Source organism: Ambystoma mexicanum, chromosome 8 (genome assembly GCF_040938575.1).
Source record: "Ambystoma mexicanum isolate Mex_15411 chromosome 8, UKY_AmexF1_1, whole genome shotgun sequence".
Classification (NCBI taxonomy): domain Eukaryota; kingdom Metazoa; phylum Chordata; class Amphibia; order Caudata; family Ambystomatidae; genus Ambystoma; species Ambystoma mexicanum.
The window spans coordinates 692,278,457-692,295,745 of NC_090929.1; positions in this window are offsets into that span (position 1 = coordinate 692,278,457).

Below are 17,289 nucleotides of genomic sequence, written 5' to 3' on the forward strand. Positions count from 1 at the left end.
ATTGTTGCTCATACTCCCCTGTCTATTCATCTGATGTCTTACATACCATTCCTCTCCTTTCCCCCAGCCATTCAAGTTTCATCTTCACATGCCTGACATGCAATGATACCACATGCTAATGCGTCCTCTGTATATAAATGCCTACCAACATGCAGTCATACTGTGGATGTAGCCTTGACATCCACCTCCTTCCTGGGTCCTTTGGTACCGTCTGGTTTCGAGCCCCATTCCCTCACACTCCATGCTGCTCTTCATGGTCTATCTTCCATGACTTCTACAGTTCAGACCATCGTGCCCTACGCACGACACCTGCTTGCCAAAAGTCAAATGAGGGCAGCCTGCCCTCCAATGCGACCCACCCTATTGCTGACCAGTGCATCTGAGCCTACTCTAAGCTAACTCTCACTGACATCTGCTCATACATGCCTTTGCCTGTCCCATAGACCCTTCACATGGTCCCTGTCCTCTCTCCTTGCTCCTCTTCCACCATCATAGGTGGGACCCGTTGGGGTGTACTCCTGGCCTCCTTCCAATCCTCAGATACCACTATTGATGTGCATGGTAATGGGAGCGTCTCAGTCCAAGGCCCTTAGGCCAACCTCAATCTCCTTGAGAAATGCTACCCACATCTCATCAACTTCCTTACCTCTCCTGCTGTCCCCCCTCCTCTCTCCTCATCAATCCTGCACTGCCTCCCTGCACCCTCCCATGAACCTTCTCCGCCTCCCACTCCAACTCCTACACATGCGGCACCTCTGATCTCTAGCACTCCCCGTAAGTCCTACAAGGCTGTCAACCTCCTCCACAATTACACTCCTTTCACTGCGGCTGCATCAGGCATTCCTCCGATAACTGTCACTTACATGAGGTTATGCACCTTGACATCCTTGGTCTCATGGAAACATGTCTGACGGCCAGCTCTGTCTGCATCCTTGACCCTCTCCTTGGCCCGCCACTACTGTGCAGGGGGGTGTGCCCTTGGCTTCCCTGAGGGTATTCCTGCCACTGTCACACCTACTTAGACCTACTCCACTCTGGAATGGCTTGTGTGAGGTTTCTGTCCACCACACCTTGACATTCTCAAACAGTGCGTACTGTGTCTGGGAAAACTGGTCAAATGTACTACTTCCTTTCTGAGTGTCCTCACCTCTCCTCCTCACTCATGTCCCCAGACACAGAATTCCTCATCCTTGGTGCGGTACGCATCCACCTGCATGCCTGTTGACGCCCCCACGTGACCTTTCTGTGACCTCAGCAACTCCCTCTCACCCTCTAGACTCCCGTCTGTCCCTACTCATTCTGCAGGGCACACTCTTGATGCTCTGATCTCATCTGACTTTCCCCTCTCCGTCCATCTCTGCACTCCTCTCTCCTGGAGTGATCACATTCTCCTCTCCTCCCAGCTCACCCTCAACACCCCACAGGCAAAGCCACCCTCACCACTGTCACACACCTTCTTGGTATTCCGACCCATGAAGTGTGTGTCAGTCGAGGCTCATGCTGCCAAAATCTCCCCCCCATCCAGCTCCCCCTTAGGCTCACTCCCATCCTGACAGGGCCCACTCCATGCTCCACTCCATGTCAGGTACACTGGATGTCTTTGCCACGGTCATGACCACCTGTCTGAAGCCCCATGCCAATGCAGAGTCCTGGCATGACTCGGATCTTGGGAACCCAAACCACAGGTGCCGGGTGGCAGAGAGGGAATGTCCTGCATCATGGCCATCCTCTGGCAAACTGGCCTGCCACATGCTCCAAAGGCAATAGCGCCTCACCCTTCTCACCAAGATGAGATCCCCAATCCAAGGGCACATATCTGCGGCATGTGACAACTCTGCAGGACACATAGAAATCTGAAAGGACCTTGCCGAGCCAGAAGCAGTGTGTACCTCCCCTGTCCCCTCCGAGCCCACAGCACAGCATGATTGTCTCTGTACCCCTATAGGCCACCCCCCCAGCACTTGTCTGCGCCTAACACCATCTGCCCTTGACGTCAAGTCCTACTTACCTTGTACAGCACTTCCAGCCGCCACTCCCCCTTGCACTTCATTGTGCCACCCACCCCTGCACTTGCGTGACATGAATGACACCAGCACCAGTAGTATTGTTGACTGGCATCCCCTTCTGCCCCACCACCCCTCAGTGCTCCGCTGCACCTACAAACATTACTTGACCGGTGCTTCACGAATGCAAAATTATTCCGTTACAGGTGTTGGGGAGGTGGAATCACAATGTTTACTGCATTATGTTGATGTAGACAAGGCACTGTGCATCGTTGCCAATTTGGACTAGCAGATCCATGTACAACATGTATACTAATTGATGTGACGATGCAATGTCAGGACCAGAGTGGTTGAAATCCAAAAAAGTAGCCCTCCTCTCCCTCTTCACTTGGTGGCTATGTCACATGCCATGTGTGTGATGGCATGTGCCTTTGACATGGCAATCACCGCCCAATGTGTGATGGCAGTGCTAGGCATCAAGGTGAGCAGGCGTTGCTCTCCAATCAGTACATAGTATGCCCTGAGCCTCCCCTACAGACCCAGTGATGGTGAATGCATAGGAGGACTCCCAGTCATGTAGGACATGTGTCGTAGGACTACTGCCTATGTTGTTCATCAGCCCTTGTTGCATGCCATGGTGCTAATGCCTGTTTCCATTTTTCTCTTTCATGTCTTTGCAGGGGACGAAGCACTTGTTGATGCTGGGGATGTGGTGGTGGAGCCGTCCCAGGAGGGCAACCCGGGCCGACCTACCACAAGTGAGGGACGTGGTGTGTTTGTGGGTGAAAACCCACAAGTGCTGCAGGCCGTGCTGTCGAGGGGTGTCTCTGGGGGTTCCTCCCCCGAGCAGTATTCAGGTGTAGACTCGGAGGATGACACCTATGTGCAGTCGCAGGTGAGTGTTCTTGGGAGAGAATCTCCTCTGTCCGACCCACCTGCAGCCAGGCCATTGGCCTCAATGGGGATGTCAGTGTCGGCAGATCAGCCTCCGGTGGTTACGGATGCAGGGCCACACCACCCAATCTCTGATCCTGTTCCTGGGGCTGCAGATCAGAGAGGGAATGCAGTCCTGCAGCCTGAGGCCTTGCCGGCACAGCAAGGCGCAGTCCGCCTTGCCCCAGGCAGGTGTGGTGCCCGTCAACGTGGTGGCCGTATGCCACCTGGCAATACCGTATGGGAGCAATCCATCTACGGTATGGCCACCCAACAGGCAGCATCATCCGAGATGATTGCACAGGCCATGGATAGGGTGGCCACTTCCATTGTCCCCCCAGAAAGGCTGATGGAGCGACTGGAGCAGGCTACAGAGTCCATCTGCCAGGCACACAGGGAGGATATGTTGGCGTCCAACATGGACAGGCGGGCGGCACTGGCGACTCTGCGGGAATCACTTTCCATGGAGTCCCAGCGCCACAGGGAAGCCCTGAGGGAAGAACTCCGTCACCTCAGGTCGACCCTGTTAGAGCTTGAGGCTTCATCCCATAGAAGGACAGAGGAGCAGCTGGAGCGTCTGACACGGACGCTCTCGGCCGAGATGCAGGCAACTCGTGCGGAGGTCAGGTCATCCCGGGAGTTACTGCATGGGGACCTCCGCATGATTATAACCCAGAACCAGAACTACCAGACCCGCCTGCTTGCAGCCATGGAGGAGCAAACTCGTGCTTTGCGTGGGCTGCCTCCCATTGTCACACCATCTTCTGAGGCAGCTCCCCCACCTCCAGAGTCAGCTGCAGGGTCTGGGCAGAGCCATAGCGACTCATCTCCCACAACAGAGTAGCCGTGTGGGCCACGAGCCTATGGGGTGTTTTCCTTTCCCATGATCCACACAGGTGGATTGTGGCGTGCATCCTGTCCTCGGACCTCATAGGTGGCCCCCCCCCCCCCGCCGGCCCTTTCATGGCCATTTTTTCTCTTTTTCATTTTTATTTTGCAAGAGTGTTGCCTTGTGTGGGTACCTGGGCATACACTGTATTGTGGCTGGGCACATGCAGGCTTGTCCTGAGTTTGGTTTCGATGCTTGGGTAGCAGACATCCACACCCCTCCTGCTTCCGTTTCCATGGGCTTGCAAAGGGTGTGCCCAAGTGACAGCAAATTACACGGTGACATTGGACTCCCATGAGCTGTTGGCCAGTCCATAGTCAATACTGTGTAGACATTCATAGTGTTCATTGTTGTTGCACCTAACTATGCATGATGGTATGATATGTGCCTCTACTTACATATGTTGCTCATGTTTTGCAGGTATTTCACACAGATCTTCACAAGGGCATACACTCTGGAGTCACACTACATGTCGGTAGATGTGCACTGACACTTTTGCATGGCGCCATCACTGTACATCTGGACGGTGAGGACATACCAGCTGAATCAGGTAATGAGACTACCATTGATTACATGCAATGTGTCTTGTTTGGGTGGGCTTCAGGGTGGGTTGGTGTGTAATTTGATAGAAATTACTCTTACACAGGTGTGTAGTAGTGGCTCCAGGGCGGTTAGCTGCTCAAGTGCGGCTATGTTCCATTTGGGGCACTGCTATTTGTGACACTGGTGTCATGTTGTGATGGCCAGTTTGTTTGCTGTCACATACCATGACATGGTGTCCTCAGTGGCGGGACTGTGAAGGGAGTGGGTGACATGGCAATGTTGTCACGTAGTGAATCGCCTGTGGCAATGCATTTTAGATTGATGGAGTTGTGTCTTTGCGTTGTGATGCATAGCTGGTGTATGTGTAGCTAGGGGTGCACACATATTGACACTTCCATGTTAACAATCTCAGGCTGATGTGTATCTGACAGTTCATTGTCAAGTAATTTTCAGACATTGTCAGGTAGAGTCATCATTGATTGTCAGATGGTATGTGCCAGAGCAGTGTGCACTAGCCAGCACTGTGATTCCTAGGTGAAGAAGTTGGCCACCAGTTGCGTACGGGCTGCCTCCCCCCGTGCCCTTTCCCCTCCCATGCGCAGCGGGCGTGCATGTGGTTGTGGATGTGGGGGCACCACCATGTCCACGGGCAGGCCCCGGCGTGTTGCAACGTTGTGCAGGACACATGCTGCCACTATGATCCTGCACACTATTCGGGGAGCATATAACAGCTGCCCGCCAGAACGGTCAAGGGAGCGAAAGCGTGACTTGAGCACTCCGAATGTGCGCTCCACTATGCCCCGTGTAGCAATGTGGGCTGTGTTGTACCTTACCTGGGGTGGCGTGGTGGGGTTCCGGATTGGGGTCATCATGTGGGGGCTGATAGGGTAGGCACTGTCCCCTGCGGAGGTGGTGATGGGTATCATTAGTGGTGTTGTGTCATGACCCAGTATCTGACATGCATGCATGTGGAGTGGCATTCATGCTCACCAAGCAGCCATGTATCTCCATGCTGGCCAGCCTCTAGGTCCCGGCATAGGGTAGACATTCTGTAGATGAAGCTGTCGTGGGTGGACCCTGGATAGTTGGCATATACTGATGTGATGATTCCCTTGGCATTGCATACAACTTGGACGTTGATGGAATGCCAGTGCTTGCGGTTTCTATAGATGTGCTCTGTTGCCCTGGGTGGACGTAGAGCCACATGTGTGCAGTCAATTGCACCAAGCACTTTGGGGAATTGAGCCACACCATAGAATTCCTGGATGCACGTCCGCCTTTCTGCATGAGTCCTGGGGAGATATATGTGCCTGCGGACTGAAGGCCGTGCAGTGATGATGTTCAAGACCTGGTGTAGGCAGCGTGACTGCGTGGCCTGTGACACACCACCCACTATGGCACTTGTCCGCTGAAAGGATCCAGTGGCCAAGAAGTGCAGTACATTCAGGACCTTCTGCAGGGGGCTGAGTGCTTGGGAGCACAGGGTGGGTGATGTGAGGTCATCCTCCCACTCACTGACCAGGTCCAGTATGATGTGTGCTGGAAACCTGTACCTCCCATACACCTGGTCATCAGGCATCCCGAATAGGCTGGTTCTGGGTGTGAATATTCTGGCCCTGACTCTCCTCCTCATCCTCCTTTGGTAGCCCACTGCCACTGCTGCTAGGAACGGTATGTTCATCCTGGCATCTGGCTTGTTTATTGAAAAGTGCGCAAATTAATGCCTTGCGCGTGTAGTAGGCAGCGTGTGAGCCTCGCACCCCTGGAATCGAGTTCCCACTCCAATCGCGTGTGGAAATTCCCACGCTGCAGGCATACAGGTGCGCTGACGTACTTGCCTGTGTAAGTGGCCGCGCGCCCCTGAAATACACGTACATAGGCCAATGGCGTGTAAGCGCACTTTTGGGCAATTACACGCGATGAAATACACGTACATAGGCCAATGGCGTGTACGCGCACTTTTGGCCAATTACACGCGATGAAATACACGTACATAGGCCAATGGCGTGTACGCGCACTTTTGGCCAATTACACGCGATGACACTCTGACGTGCAGGATTTCCACGTGTGCTCCGTCTTCACGTGCTGAGTGGGGAACGCCCGTGCGGATCACGTCAGACGCGCTTACGCGATGAGGGACTCTGGTCCAATAGAATCGCGTATGCGTGCTGACGCACTTACGCGCTAAGGGCCTTTCCTCGGATTTCACGCTGACGTGCAGGAATTTCACGTGCCAAATCACTCCGTATCAAGCTGGCCACCCGAAAACACACGGAACACCACGCTCCTGCCCCGAAGGCCGAGTTACTGCCCCCCAAGTGCCCTGAGCAGCCTCCCACGTGCTATCTGCTGCTGCCTGCCTGCCTGCCTGCCTGCTGCCACCGTGCCCTGCCATTTGGTGCCTGCACATCAGCCATCTGCAGGGGTCCAGTTGCTGTGTCCACCCCTGCTGGAACTGAAGACTCCCAACTGGGATTACATCGCTCCACAGCCCAGCCCCAGGACCCAGTTGCCCACCCACACCTGCCTCTGGGGTTGCCATGTCGGGCACTTCTACATCTGGCACCAGTGGCAACCCCAGGCCAGAGGGGCAGAGGGGCACCAGCTTCACTGCCACCGAAGTTGGTGTCCTGGTGGAGCATGTCCTGGGGCAGTATGATGCCCTCTTTGGATCGTCCCGCGCCAGCAAGGAAGGACGGGAGAGGATCTGGGCCGACTGTGTGGTTGCCATCAACGCGGAGGGGGTGGCAACCCGCAACGTCTTGAAGATCAAGAAGCGCTGGGAGGACTTGAGGTCCAGGACCCTTGTGAAGGCCCGGCGCCTCGTGGAGGGGGGCCGGGGCCACATGAGTTCCATCCAGAAGAGGGTCCTGGAACGCGTACGCCCAGCGCTCCACGCCCAGATCCTTGAGAGGGAGACCCGTCTGGAGTTGAGCGGTAAGTGTCCAAGCATCACTGTGTGAGACAGGGCATGTTGCGGTGTGCTGGTTCTATGATACTTGCCTGTATGTGTGCCATGTGCCATGTATGCATGTATGTGTGCTGGGACATCATGGTAATGCATGTGCGACCAGTGATGTGTGACCCACATGGTTGTTGCATGTGTAGAAATGCGGCATGGGGAGCACTATGCAGATTTGGGACATGAGAGCATGCCAGTCTCTGTACCTGGACATGGATGGGGGTGAGGATGGGTGCTGATGCCAGGTACATATATGGTAGCCATGTCTGTGTGCCTGACCTGCATGTCTGTGACTTGTGCATGCCATGGATGCATGACTCATGTGTGTGACAATGCACAGATTCAGTGACGCACCCACCTTACCCTTGTTTTGCCTGTGTTTGGTGTGATTGTGGCCAGATGGATGTGACTGAGGTGTAGTGTGTGCATGTGATATGCATGAGCCATGATGCATGTGAGTTACATTTCATTGAATGTTTCAAGAGTCAATTGGACATGCATGGAAATGTGCATGGCATGCACCATGCCTGTTACTGTGTGTGTTTTGCCTGGACTGACCCATGTGTTGTGGAGGGACATGATGGAAGTGTACTTTGACAGGGGTGCTCATCTGCTATTGCTTCCTGTCTAGGGGACCATTGTACAGTAGCCTGATGCTTGTGTTCTTTGTCTCCCTCTACGCAGCGGCTAGTGAAGAAGAGGGCGGAGACGGCGCTGTGGAGCAAGGCGGCGGGGATGCCCCCACGGCTGCAGCGGAAGGGGTGGGTGAGCCCCCACAGGGGCCTGCTACGGCGGGAGACGGTGAGGAGCCATCCAGGTTGGTGGTTTGCACAGAGGAGGAGGAGGCCGACACTGGTGCACACATGGGCCCTGGTGGGAGCATCCCTGCTGGTGCAAGTGGTGCAGTCCAGGGCCAGGGGCAGGAGGCAGCACAGGTCACCGTGGAGGGGCCTGTGCATGTCGCTGTCCCTGACCCTGTGAGTGCACCACCATGCACCAGCAGGGATGCCCCGTCCCAGGCCCGTCCGCAGGTAGAGGGGATGTCCATGTCAACTGACTCCCCTCCACCTGCGGCCGTGGGAACCCCTGGCCGCGTGGAGCAGGTCCTGATTGGGGTCGCGATGCGCACGGCTGTGATTCGTGATGCCGTGCGTGCTTCCCGGGAGGAGCACGCACGTCATCACGAAGTGCACCGTGCCGACGTGGCCCAATTGGGATCGGCCATGTTCGGGGGGTTCCTGCATGTGTTGGCCAATCTGACGGCCCTCTCCTCCTCTGTGCAGGCTATCCACCAGTCGTTCTCCTTGCCGTCTTCCGGCCCAGATGCCACCATGGCCCCCTGTGGACCTGCCCCGACCAATGCAGCCAGCTCGGTGGGGATCCCATCCCTGCCGCAGTTGGGAGTCGGAGGTCCAGCAGGGGTGGACGACACAGCAAGTGGACCCCAGCAGATGGAAGATGTGCCGGCATCATCGGGCAGGGCACGTGCACGACGGCGTCGGTGGTTACCATCAGCCTGGATGCCGTCGTGCTGGCAGAGGCAGTGGCGTCGCAGGCAGCAGCGGGCTCGACGTGGGAGGCATCATGGCTCAGGGCCATCAAGATCGGAGGGGCAGGCATCGGCCGGAGGGCAGGGCAACCCTGGCATGGCGGTGTGTTCCGTGTGGGAGGAGTTTGGCCAGCGGATAGGTGCGGAGCGGCAGCGGGCGGAAGAGGAGCGGCTCGCCATGGCCAGGGCGGAGATCTCCATGCATCAGGCATTGAGGCGGGCTGAGTGCCTCGAGGAGGCTCGCAGGGAATTTGGAGAGCACATGGGGTTGTCCCTGCGAGACCTCGGGGCCAGGACTGAGTCCCGCCTCCAGGACATTGACATGGAGTTCGAGGATGCCCTGGCCAGCATCACCAAGTGAGCCGCAGGACTAGCCCGCTGCCTTTGTATATAGTTTTTTAGTTAGTTAGTGCTAGGTTTCCTTTATTTAATTTTTTTTTTTTGGACCGCTTGGACAATGGCCACTTCTTTGTACATATTTTTTTAAATAGTTAGTATTAGGTTTAATTTGTGGTGTTGGGCTCATGGACCCTTGAACAATCCTGTAAATATAGTTATTTTTTGTGAGATAAATTTTTTTACTTTCATATTGGTCACACCATGTCGTAATGGTTTATCTTTCATTTCATTCTACATGTGTTTACTTTGGACAAAATCTATTCATTTTTCTATCCTTTGTTTTTTGGTTTCTCATTTTTGTTCCCGGACATGGACCTTTTATTTGCTTTACCAGATAGTTGTCAGAGTTTACTTTATTTTTATTTTTTAATACATTTTAATATTATCTTACACTTGTGTCATTTTTTCTTTGGTTTCTTACATGCCATGATATGGGTTTTGACATTGACTTGCACCCATTGTGTATGTGTGTGTGGCGGACATGTGTTCTTTTGCTTACTTGCCTTTGGGGTTGTGTCATGTGATTGCATTCACTATGTGGGTGCATGCAATCCTTGCCTGGGTGTTTGTGCTGGGTATGCTGGTCATTACTGCCATTATTGTGTATCGTCAGGACCAGGGGCCAGGGGGACATGGGTGGGGGCCTGGTGGAGGGTGCCCCAGGTGGATGGGGGGTTGGGGGTGGTGGGAGACATGGGTTGGCCATGGGTGGGGGCCTGCTGGCAGGTTGCCCACAGTGCTGGGGGTGGGGGTGGTGGGAGACATGGGTTGGCCATGGGTGGGGGCCTGCTGGCAGGTTGCCCACAGTGCTGGGGGTGGGGGTGGTGGGAGACATGAGCAGGTGTGCAGGGTAGTTCCCTGTGGTGTGTGCTGCCTGCAGGGGCCGTGGAGGGTGTACAGGTAATGCCTGGGAGCACACAGCCAAATCGCGTGTGCAACTTCCCGCTCACCCCTCAAATCCACGTTCCCTGCCATATCGCGTGTGGAACTTCCCGCGCGCCCCAGAAATCCACGTACCCGGCCATATCGCGTGTGCAACTTCCCGCGCACTCCTGCAATCCACGTACCCGGCCATTTCGCGTGTGCAACTTCCCGCGCACCCCTCGAATCCACGTTCCCTGCCATATCGCGTGTGGGACTTCCCGCGCGCCCCAGAAATCCACGTACCCGGCCATATCGCGTGTGCAACTTCCCGCGCACCCCTCGAATCCACGTTCCCTGCCATATCGCGTGTGGGACTTCCCGCGCGCCCCTGAAATCCACGTACCCGGCGATTTCGCGTGTGCAACTTCCCGCGCACCCCTCGAATCCACGTTCCCTGCCATATCGCGTGTGGAACTTCCCGCGCGCCCCAGAAATCCACGTACCCGGCCATATCGTGTGTGGAACTTCCCGCGCGCCCCTGAAAACCACGTACCCGGCCATTTCGCGTGTGCAACTTCCCGCGCACTCCTGCAATCCACGTACCCGGCCATTTCGCGTGTGCAACTTCCAGCGCACTCCTGCAATCCACGTACCCGGCCATTTCGCGTGTGCAACTTCCAGCGCACTCCTGCAATCCACGTACCCGGCCATTTCGCGTGTGCAACTTCCAGCGCACTCCTGCAATCCACGTACCCGGCCATTTCGCGTGTGCAACTTCCCGCGCACTCCTGCAATCCACGTACCCGGCCATTTCGCGTGTGCAACTTCCCGCGCACTCCTGCAATCCACGTACCCGGCCATTTCGCGTGTGCAACTTCCCGCGCACTCCTGCAATCCACGTACCCGGCCATTTCGCGTGTGCAACTTCCCGCGCACTCCTGCAATCCACGTACCCGGCCATTTCGCGTGTGCAACTTCCCGCGCACTCCTGCAATCCACGTACCCGGCCATTTCGCGTGTGCAACTTCCCGCGCACTCCTGCAATCCACGTACCCTGCCATATCGCGTGTGGGACTTCCCGCGCGCCCCTGAAATCCACGTACCCGGCCATTTCGCGTGTGCAACTTCCCGCGCACCCCTCGAATCCACGTTCCCTGCCATATCGCGTGTGGGACTTCCCGCGCGCCCCTGAAATCCACGTACCCGGCGATTTCGCGTGTGCAACTTCCCGCGCACCCCTCGAATCCACGTTCCCTGCCATATCGCGTGTGGGACTTCCCGCGCGCCCCTGAAATCCACGTACCCGGCCATTTCGCGTGTGCAACTTCCCGCGCACCCCTCGAATCCACGTTCCCTGCCATATCGCGTGTGGAACTTCCCGCGCACCCCTGCAATCCACGTACCCGCCCATATCGCGTGTGGAACTTACCGCGCACCCCGGTATGCACGCACACGTTTATTTTTTCTCTCTGCGCGTGTCTGTGTTTGTGGGTACCCCTTTGTACGTCATTTGTCCAGGAGGGCAACAGTATTGTACATTGGTCATGTCTGTATATAGGTGCTATTTGTTGGCGCGCCTTTTAGCGCACATTTCTTGCAGGCGCAGACACGCTACCGCCTGCTTTCTTGTGGCGGTCGTGTTTGTGCCTGTTTGTGCCTGTGCGCTGCTTTGAGCGTGCGCTTTTTTGCCCTATTCTATTCCATGAATACGTGTTGTATGCGAGCGTGTGGGCGTTCCGCGCACTTGCCTCCTGAACTTTCCCCGTGCCGCCCACATTCTTCCCCATTCCGAGTGTTGTGCCCCATTTTATTCCCCATTCCGAGTGTCCCGCCCTGTGTTCCGCCTACTTTAGAGCTGTGCGCTGCGCTCGGAGTGATGGCGCAGTGGCCGTGGCGCACGACGTTGGTTGACCTGTGCGCCGGCCTGCGCCGCGCGTTTTTTCCGCGCACGTCCTCTGCTTTTCTTGCGCAGGGACTTCCATGAATCGACGTGCGCTGGTTTCCCTGCGCTTTGCGCTGATTTTCGGCGCAGCGCACGCATTGGCCCCTCTGCGCCGGGATTTTCGGCGCACATTTATTCCATGAATCGGCTTGTCAATATCTTACCTTGGCCCTCATTACGACTCCGGCGGAAATCATGGTGCTATAGCACCATGGTTGATGCCGGAGTCCGCCATGGCAGAATGGGGAATTATCACCCCATTCCAAGGTTGGCGGGGCGGTAATTCCCCATGCCACCATGGCCCTTCCCCATTCCCATTTTTGCCCCATAGGGCACAATGGGAATGGGTAAGGCGGTAAGTACGGTACCGCAAATTGCGGTACCGCACTTACCTCGAGAGTCCCTTTGTGGGTCCCTACTTTAACGGCTGGTATAGACCAGCCCTTCAGGTTGTGTCCCGCAAAGGGACCTCGTAATCAGGTGCTAAGTGGTTAACGGCGCCGCAGCCTTTTACGGCGCCGTTAACCACTTAGCGCAGGGTCGTAATGAGGGCCCTTGTGTTTAATTTGTCTCCCCACCCCCTTGAATTGGACAATCTGTCTGCAGACACCATGGAAGTCCGTGGACAGCACCTGCCACACCCGGGGCTTTTGAGGATGGCGGGCATGGGAATGGGACTGTGGAGGCCAGGGGATTGGCCAATAAGGTTTCCTGGGTGCGGTATGCAATGAGAGAGTGTGACAGAAGGTCTGTTTGCTGAGAGGAGTGCACATGGCTATGGCTATGGTTGTCTCTTTCAGGAGGCAGAGTGTTGGGATTTTGGGGGACTCATGGATCCATTGGTTGTAGGTGTATGCAGAGTAGTGTGGAGTGGCTGAACATCTTGGATTTCATCATGTTGATGTGAAGTGGTATGGAGTGTGCACATGAAGTGGGTGGACTTGCTCCCATTTTGTGTCAAGTTGGTCACACTGCAACATATGGACATTATCATTGTTAACTGTGGAGGGAACAGTTCAGGGCATGTCATTGGAATGTCACTGCAGTTTGCAATGAAGGAGACATTTGGGAAAATGATGGACATGTTCCCGAACTCCCGACTAATTTTTTCACGCATTGCCCAGAGACGGGTGTGGCTGCGCTCAAGTTCATTTGGTCCGCAAATGAAGTAAGCGAGTAGCAATGTCAACAAGGCTGTTTGTGCATTTTTGAGAGATGTTGGCATGATGACTTTCAATAATTAAATTAAATTTGATGATACCAATATTTTTCGCTGAGATGGAGTACATATTACTGATGCTGGCAATCAGCTTTTTCCTGCAAAATACTCAAAATTCACCACTTACATACAGGTACAGAGGTTTATCATTTTTACAGCTATAGGTTTTAGTTTCATATTTAAAACCATGCTCAATTTCTTGAGTGACTTCTAGATGAATGGCCAGTTGTTCATCATTTAGCTGTAATGCAGCACTGACAAGTCTTCCTCAGATTGTTTATATTGATACATGGTATTTTCTACCTCAGACATGGCCATTTCTGCTTTTAAAAAGAATGAGTAGTTCTCCAAGTGGTTCTTGGCTTCCTTAAGGGAAGGCTGACTGCCCTCAGAAGTGTCTTTGTCTAATTGAGCTTCAATGTCTTCCTCTTGTTGGCGTTCATTGTCCAACATTTGTTTGTATTGTTTGAAATTGTCATTTGCTATACTGCTTTCATTTGCTTTGAATGCAGCTTCAAATGAGTCATGGTCACCTAATAATTATTTTTCTTTTCTCTAAGGTTTAAAAAGTTGGAGTAGGGTCATGTAATACAGTTCTCTATGTTGTGGAGATTTAAATGATAACTTTATGAGATTAAGTAGACTGGGTTTGGTGAGTTTCACTAGGCTTCCCTCACAAGTTGAGACTGAATATTTGCCAGATGTGTCATTTTGTGTTACATTGTTTTTGTAGGTGTAGTTTTAGGCAATGTCATGCAGACACACGTTTTCCAAAGCAGTACTTCTGTTTGGGTAGTATGTGTCAATTAAATTGTTTTTTAAAATGTCCTAGCTATTGGGATCATTTGGGGCTATCTTTTCTATCTCTTGGTAGGATGTTAGTACTTTTATTCGGGATGAAACTGATCCAAGGTTCAGCCAGACAATGTGTCCAGATTTGCCATATAAGGGCGTATATGTTAAATGGTCTGCAGCTTCTTTGCACCCTCATTCTCTCAGGAAGAGCATTTTTATACCAAAGCTGTACAATTTTTGTAATAGTGTTTTGACAGATGATATGTCATCCCAGAGGCCTTTTTGTCTATTTTCTCAGCTTTGGTGAGATAGGTTGTTACATATCTTGCAACTGCAGTGGAATTGTCTGCAATGTATTGTATGTCTATGTTTGCATTCCACAAGAGGGCAACGATTGCATTGTAATCGTTTATGTACTTGGCTGCTTCATCCCTTTTAATGTTTTATGTATTTTTAGGGGATTTGCCTTTTATGCTGTGTCTAACAGAAGACATCAAGCTATTTACATGTCCTTTTTTCCAAACTGGTCTAGGGAGGCCAAAGCGACATTTGGTATAGTGTTTGCCTTTGTTTTAATATCTACGTCACCAGTATTTGCCAAATGCATGTTATTGGAAGCGTGAGACTTTTGTGTGTAGGTGAAGGGATGTCACAGTTAATGTATTTTTCAATACACTGTAAAACACTGGTGTCACTATCATGACCAAAATCTGGAGTCTTCAGAATACATTCTCATAGAGCGATATTCTGATGCACTAATTTGTGCAGACCTTTCATCATATCTTCTTCTTTTACCTGTAGGAAAGAGTGGAGGAAAAGAATGTGCGTCTACACTTTTTTTTCCCATATGCACATTGTGGATCTTTCCACTTGATGCTTTTGATATGTTTCTAATGCATTGTCAATTGTCTTTGGAGTGTAGTGGGTGAATTGTATACTGGTCTAAAATGTTGTTTGCAGTAACAGAATCTACACATTCAAATTGTCCAGTTGCTGGTAGTCTTGAATAATTTGGGTGGTTTCTCTTAAGTTTTCCTCTATTTTTATATCTTTGTAGTATTCACTGTTTTCTTTTAGATATTGTATGGCTTGTCTAACTTTGTTTAAGTCAACTAGTTGTTGCCAAATGTTTTTGTTTTTTTTTGGCCCACCATTAACGAGTACAATCAAAGATTGATCCAATGGTCATTTGTACTCCTAGAGTTTGTACATTTTCTTTTAGATCTAATGGTAAATATACTACTTTGACGCGGATGCCCTTTAGTAACTCAGATGGAGCTAATTTAGCTGTTTTCGGTTGAAGGCGTATTATAGCTTGAAATGAGTGCACTGTTTGTATTATAATGGTCTTGTACAAGTTAAGCATTTGGAGATCTTTCGGAAGTGGGAATATTTCTAAGTTATTAGTGATAGCATGTGATGGCATTGGCTATTGTTAAGTTTGTGTTGCAGTACATGCAAACTGTTGAGGGGTCCATTATTTTGTATTTAGTTTCTGCTGTTACATATAAAGATAATTGGAACCATTTAGATTCTTCATTGTCTTCTCTTTTGTAGGCTTAAGTTACTATTTTTGTGCTCTTTTTAATAAAACGTTCTGTAACAACAGACACATATTTGGTCTGGTAGTTCAGCAGATGTTGTTTGAAATGTAGCTATTTCTTTTTTACATGTCTTTATTAAGACGTTGGTGTTGATGAGGTTTTTGGTAATGTTTTCTGAAGGTACAGAATTTTCTAAGTCACCTTCAGTTCCGTATTTACATTGTATGTGCTTTGTTTCTTGAAGCAGTTCTTTGGCTGTTCAATGTAGGAGAATGCTATTTACATTTTGCACTTGTAGAGGAGGACTTTTGGCATAGTATAGTCGATACACAAGATTTCGTATAGCAGAATGGTGTGTTATTAACATTTTGATGTGGTGGAAAGTGCTTTTGCAAGCAGTTCCTAAAATTCAGGCTTATCAAGGTCCTCACAGAGCAGTGTGGCAGTATATTGGACAGGAGTCTCTGGTTTGTAAAGCTTTCAATTTACTTTTGTCTTTTAGTTTCACATAGTGATTTAGGAATTGTTGTAAAGAATTAAAAGATTGTTGGCGTAAATTACACATTGAGCTGTGCTTCCATTTGTATACTGGATGGTTTGTTTGTGTGAAAGGAGCAATTGGTTCAAAGTTTGTTGGGGACTTTTTTCTATAAGGGTTTCTTTCACCATAATGCTGTGTTCTACCATTTCATGCCTCTCAGCCATTATTGTCTATGGCAATTGTTTTGTGTTGTTCTTATTTATAGGCTTCTTAATTGAAATATGGATCTGTGTTTCTTGTGTGAATCCATTCACCTTTACAGAAGTTTGAAAAGGTCTGTATATTGACACTGCACATGTTTAGAAGTCATTTGTGTAATTTATTTTTTAATTTAGTTAGTGGTTTCATTCTGTTTAAAATGAAGACAAACAATGTTTTCTTTAATTGAAAAAGCGCTGTCAATAAGAGCTTGCAGGATTAGTCCCCTGCATTCGTTTTTAAGCGTAGATTGTGACTTTTCAGCTGTTTTGATGAGATTGTGGAGAATTCTATACTGAGCATTTTCTGTAACTTTAATTTTTTGGATTGCTTTACCATGACAATGTTAACACTGGTAGATAGAGGGTTAGTAGGCCTGCTTTTCTTTGTACATATTTTTGTACTTTCATTTTTTGCAAGAGGTGCCTTACCTTTTATAGTCATGGCTGGTTCTGTTTTGTTGAGTGAGGTTACTAGCTCTTCTCTTTAATGTGGTCTAGTTGTATTCTTATCTGCTTTATTTTTTCTTTCTTTTCTACAGAGTTGGTTTGTGGTAGGCATTTTGTTGTGTCTGTTGGGAAAAGAGAAAGCTTGCATTGGGAAAGTTGTGCAATGTATATATATGTATGGTGCATGGGTTTGTGGTGTGATTGTAGATATGAATACAGTGCTGTTTGATTGTGAGGTGGCATATTAGGTGTCGTTGGGAAGGTTGTGAGAGTAAGAGTCTGTAGAGGTGTAATGTTCTTGAGTAAGAGAGTAAGGGAGTGGTAGAGTGATGGAATCTGTAGGGTGATTGTGATGTTTTGAGCAACACAGTGGGTGTTGCAATTGTGGTGTGTAGATGGGAATAGTAAGTGTGTGAATGATGGACTATAATGGACTAGAGTGAAAGAAATGTTGGTTTG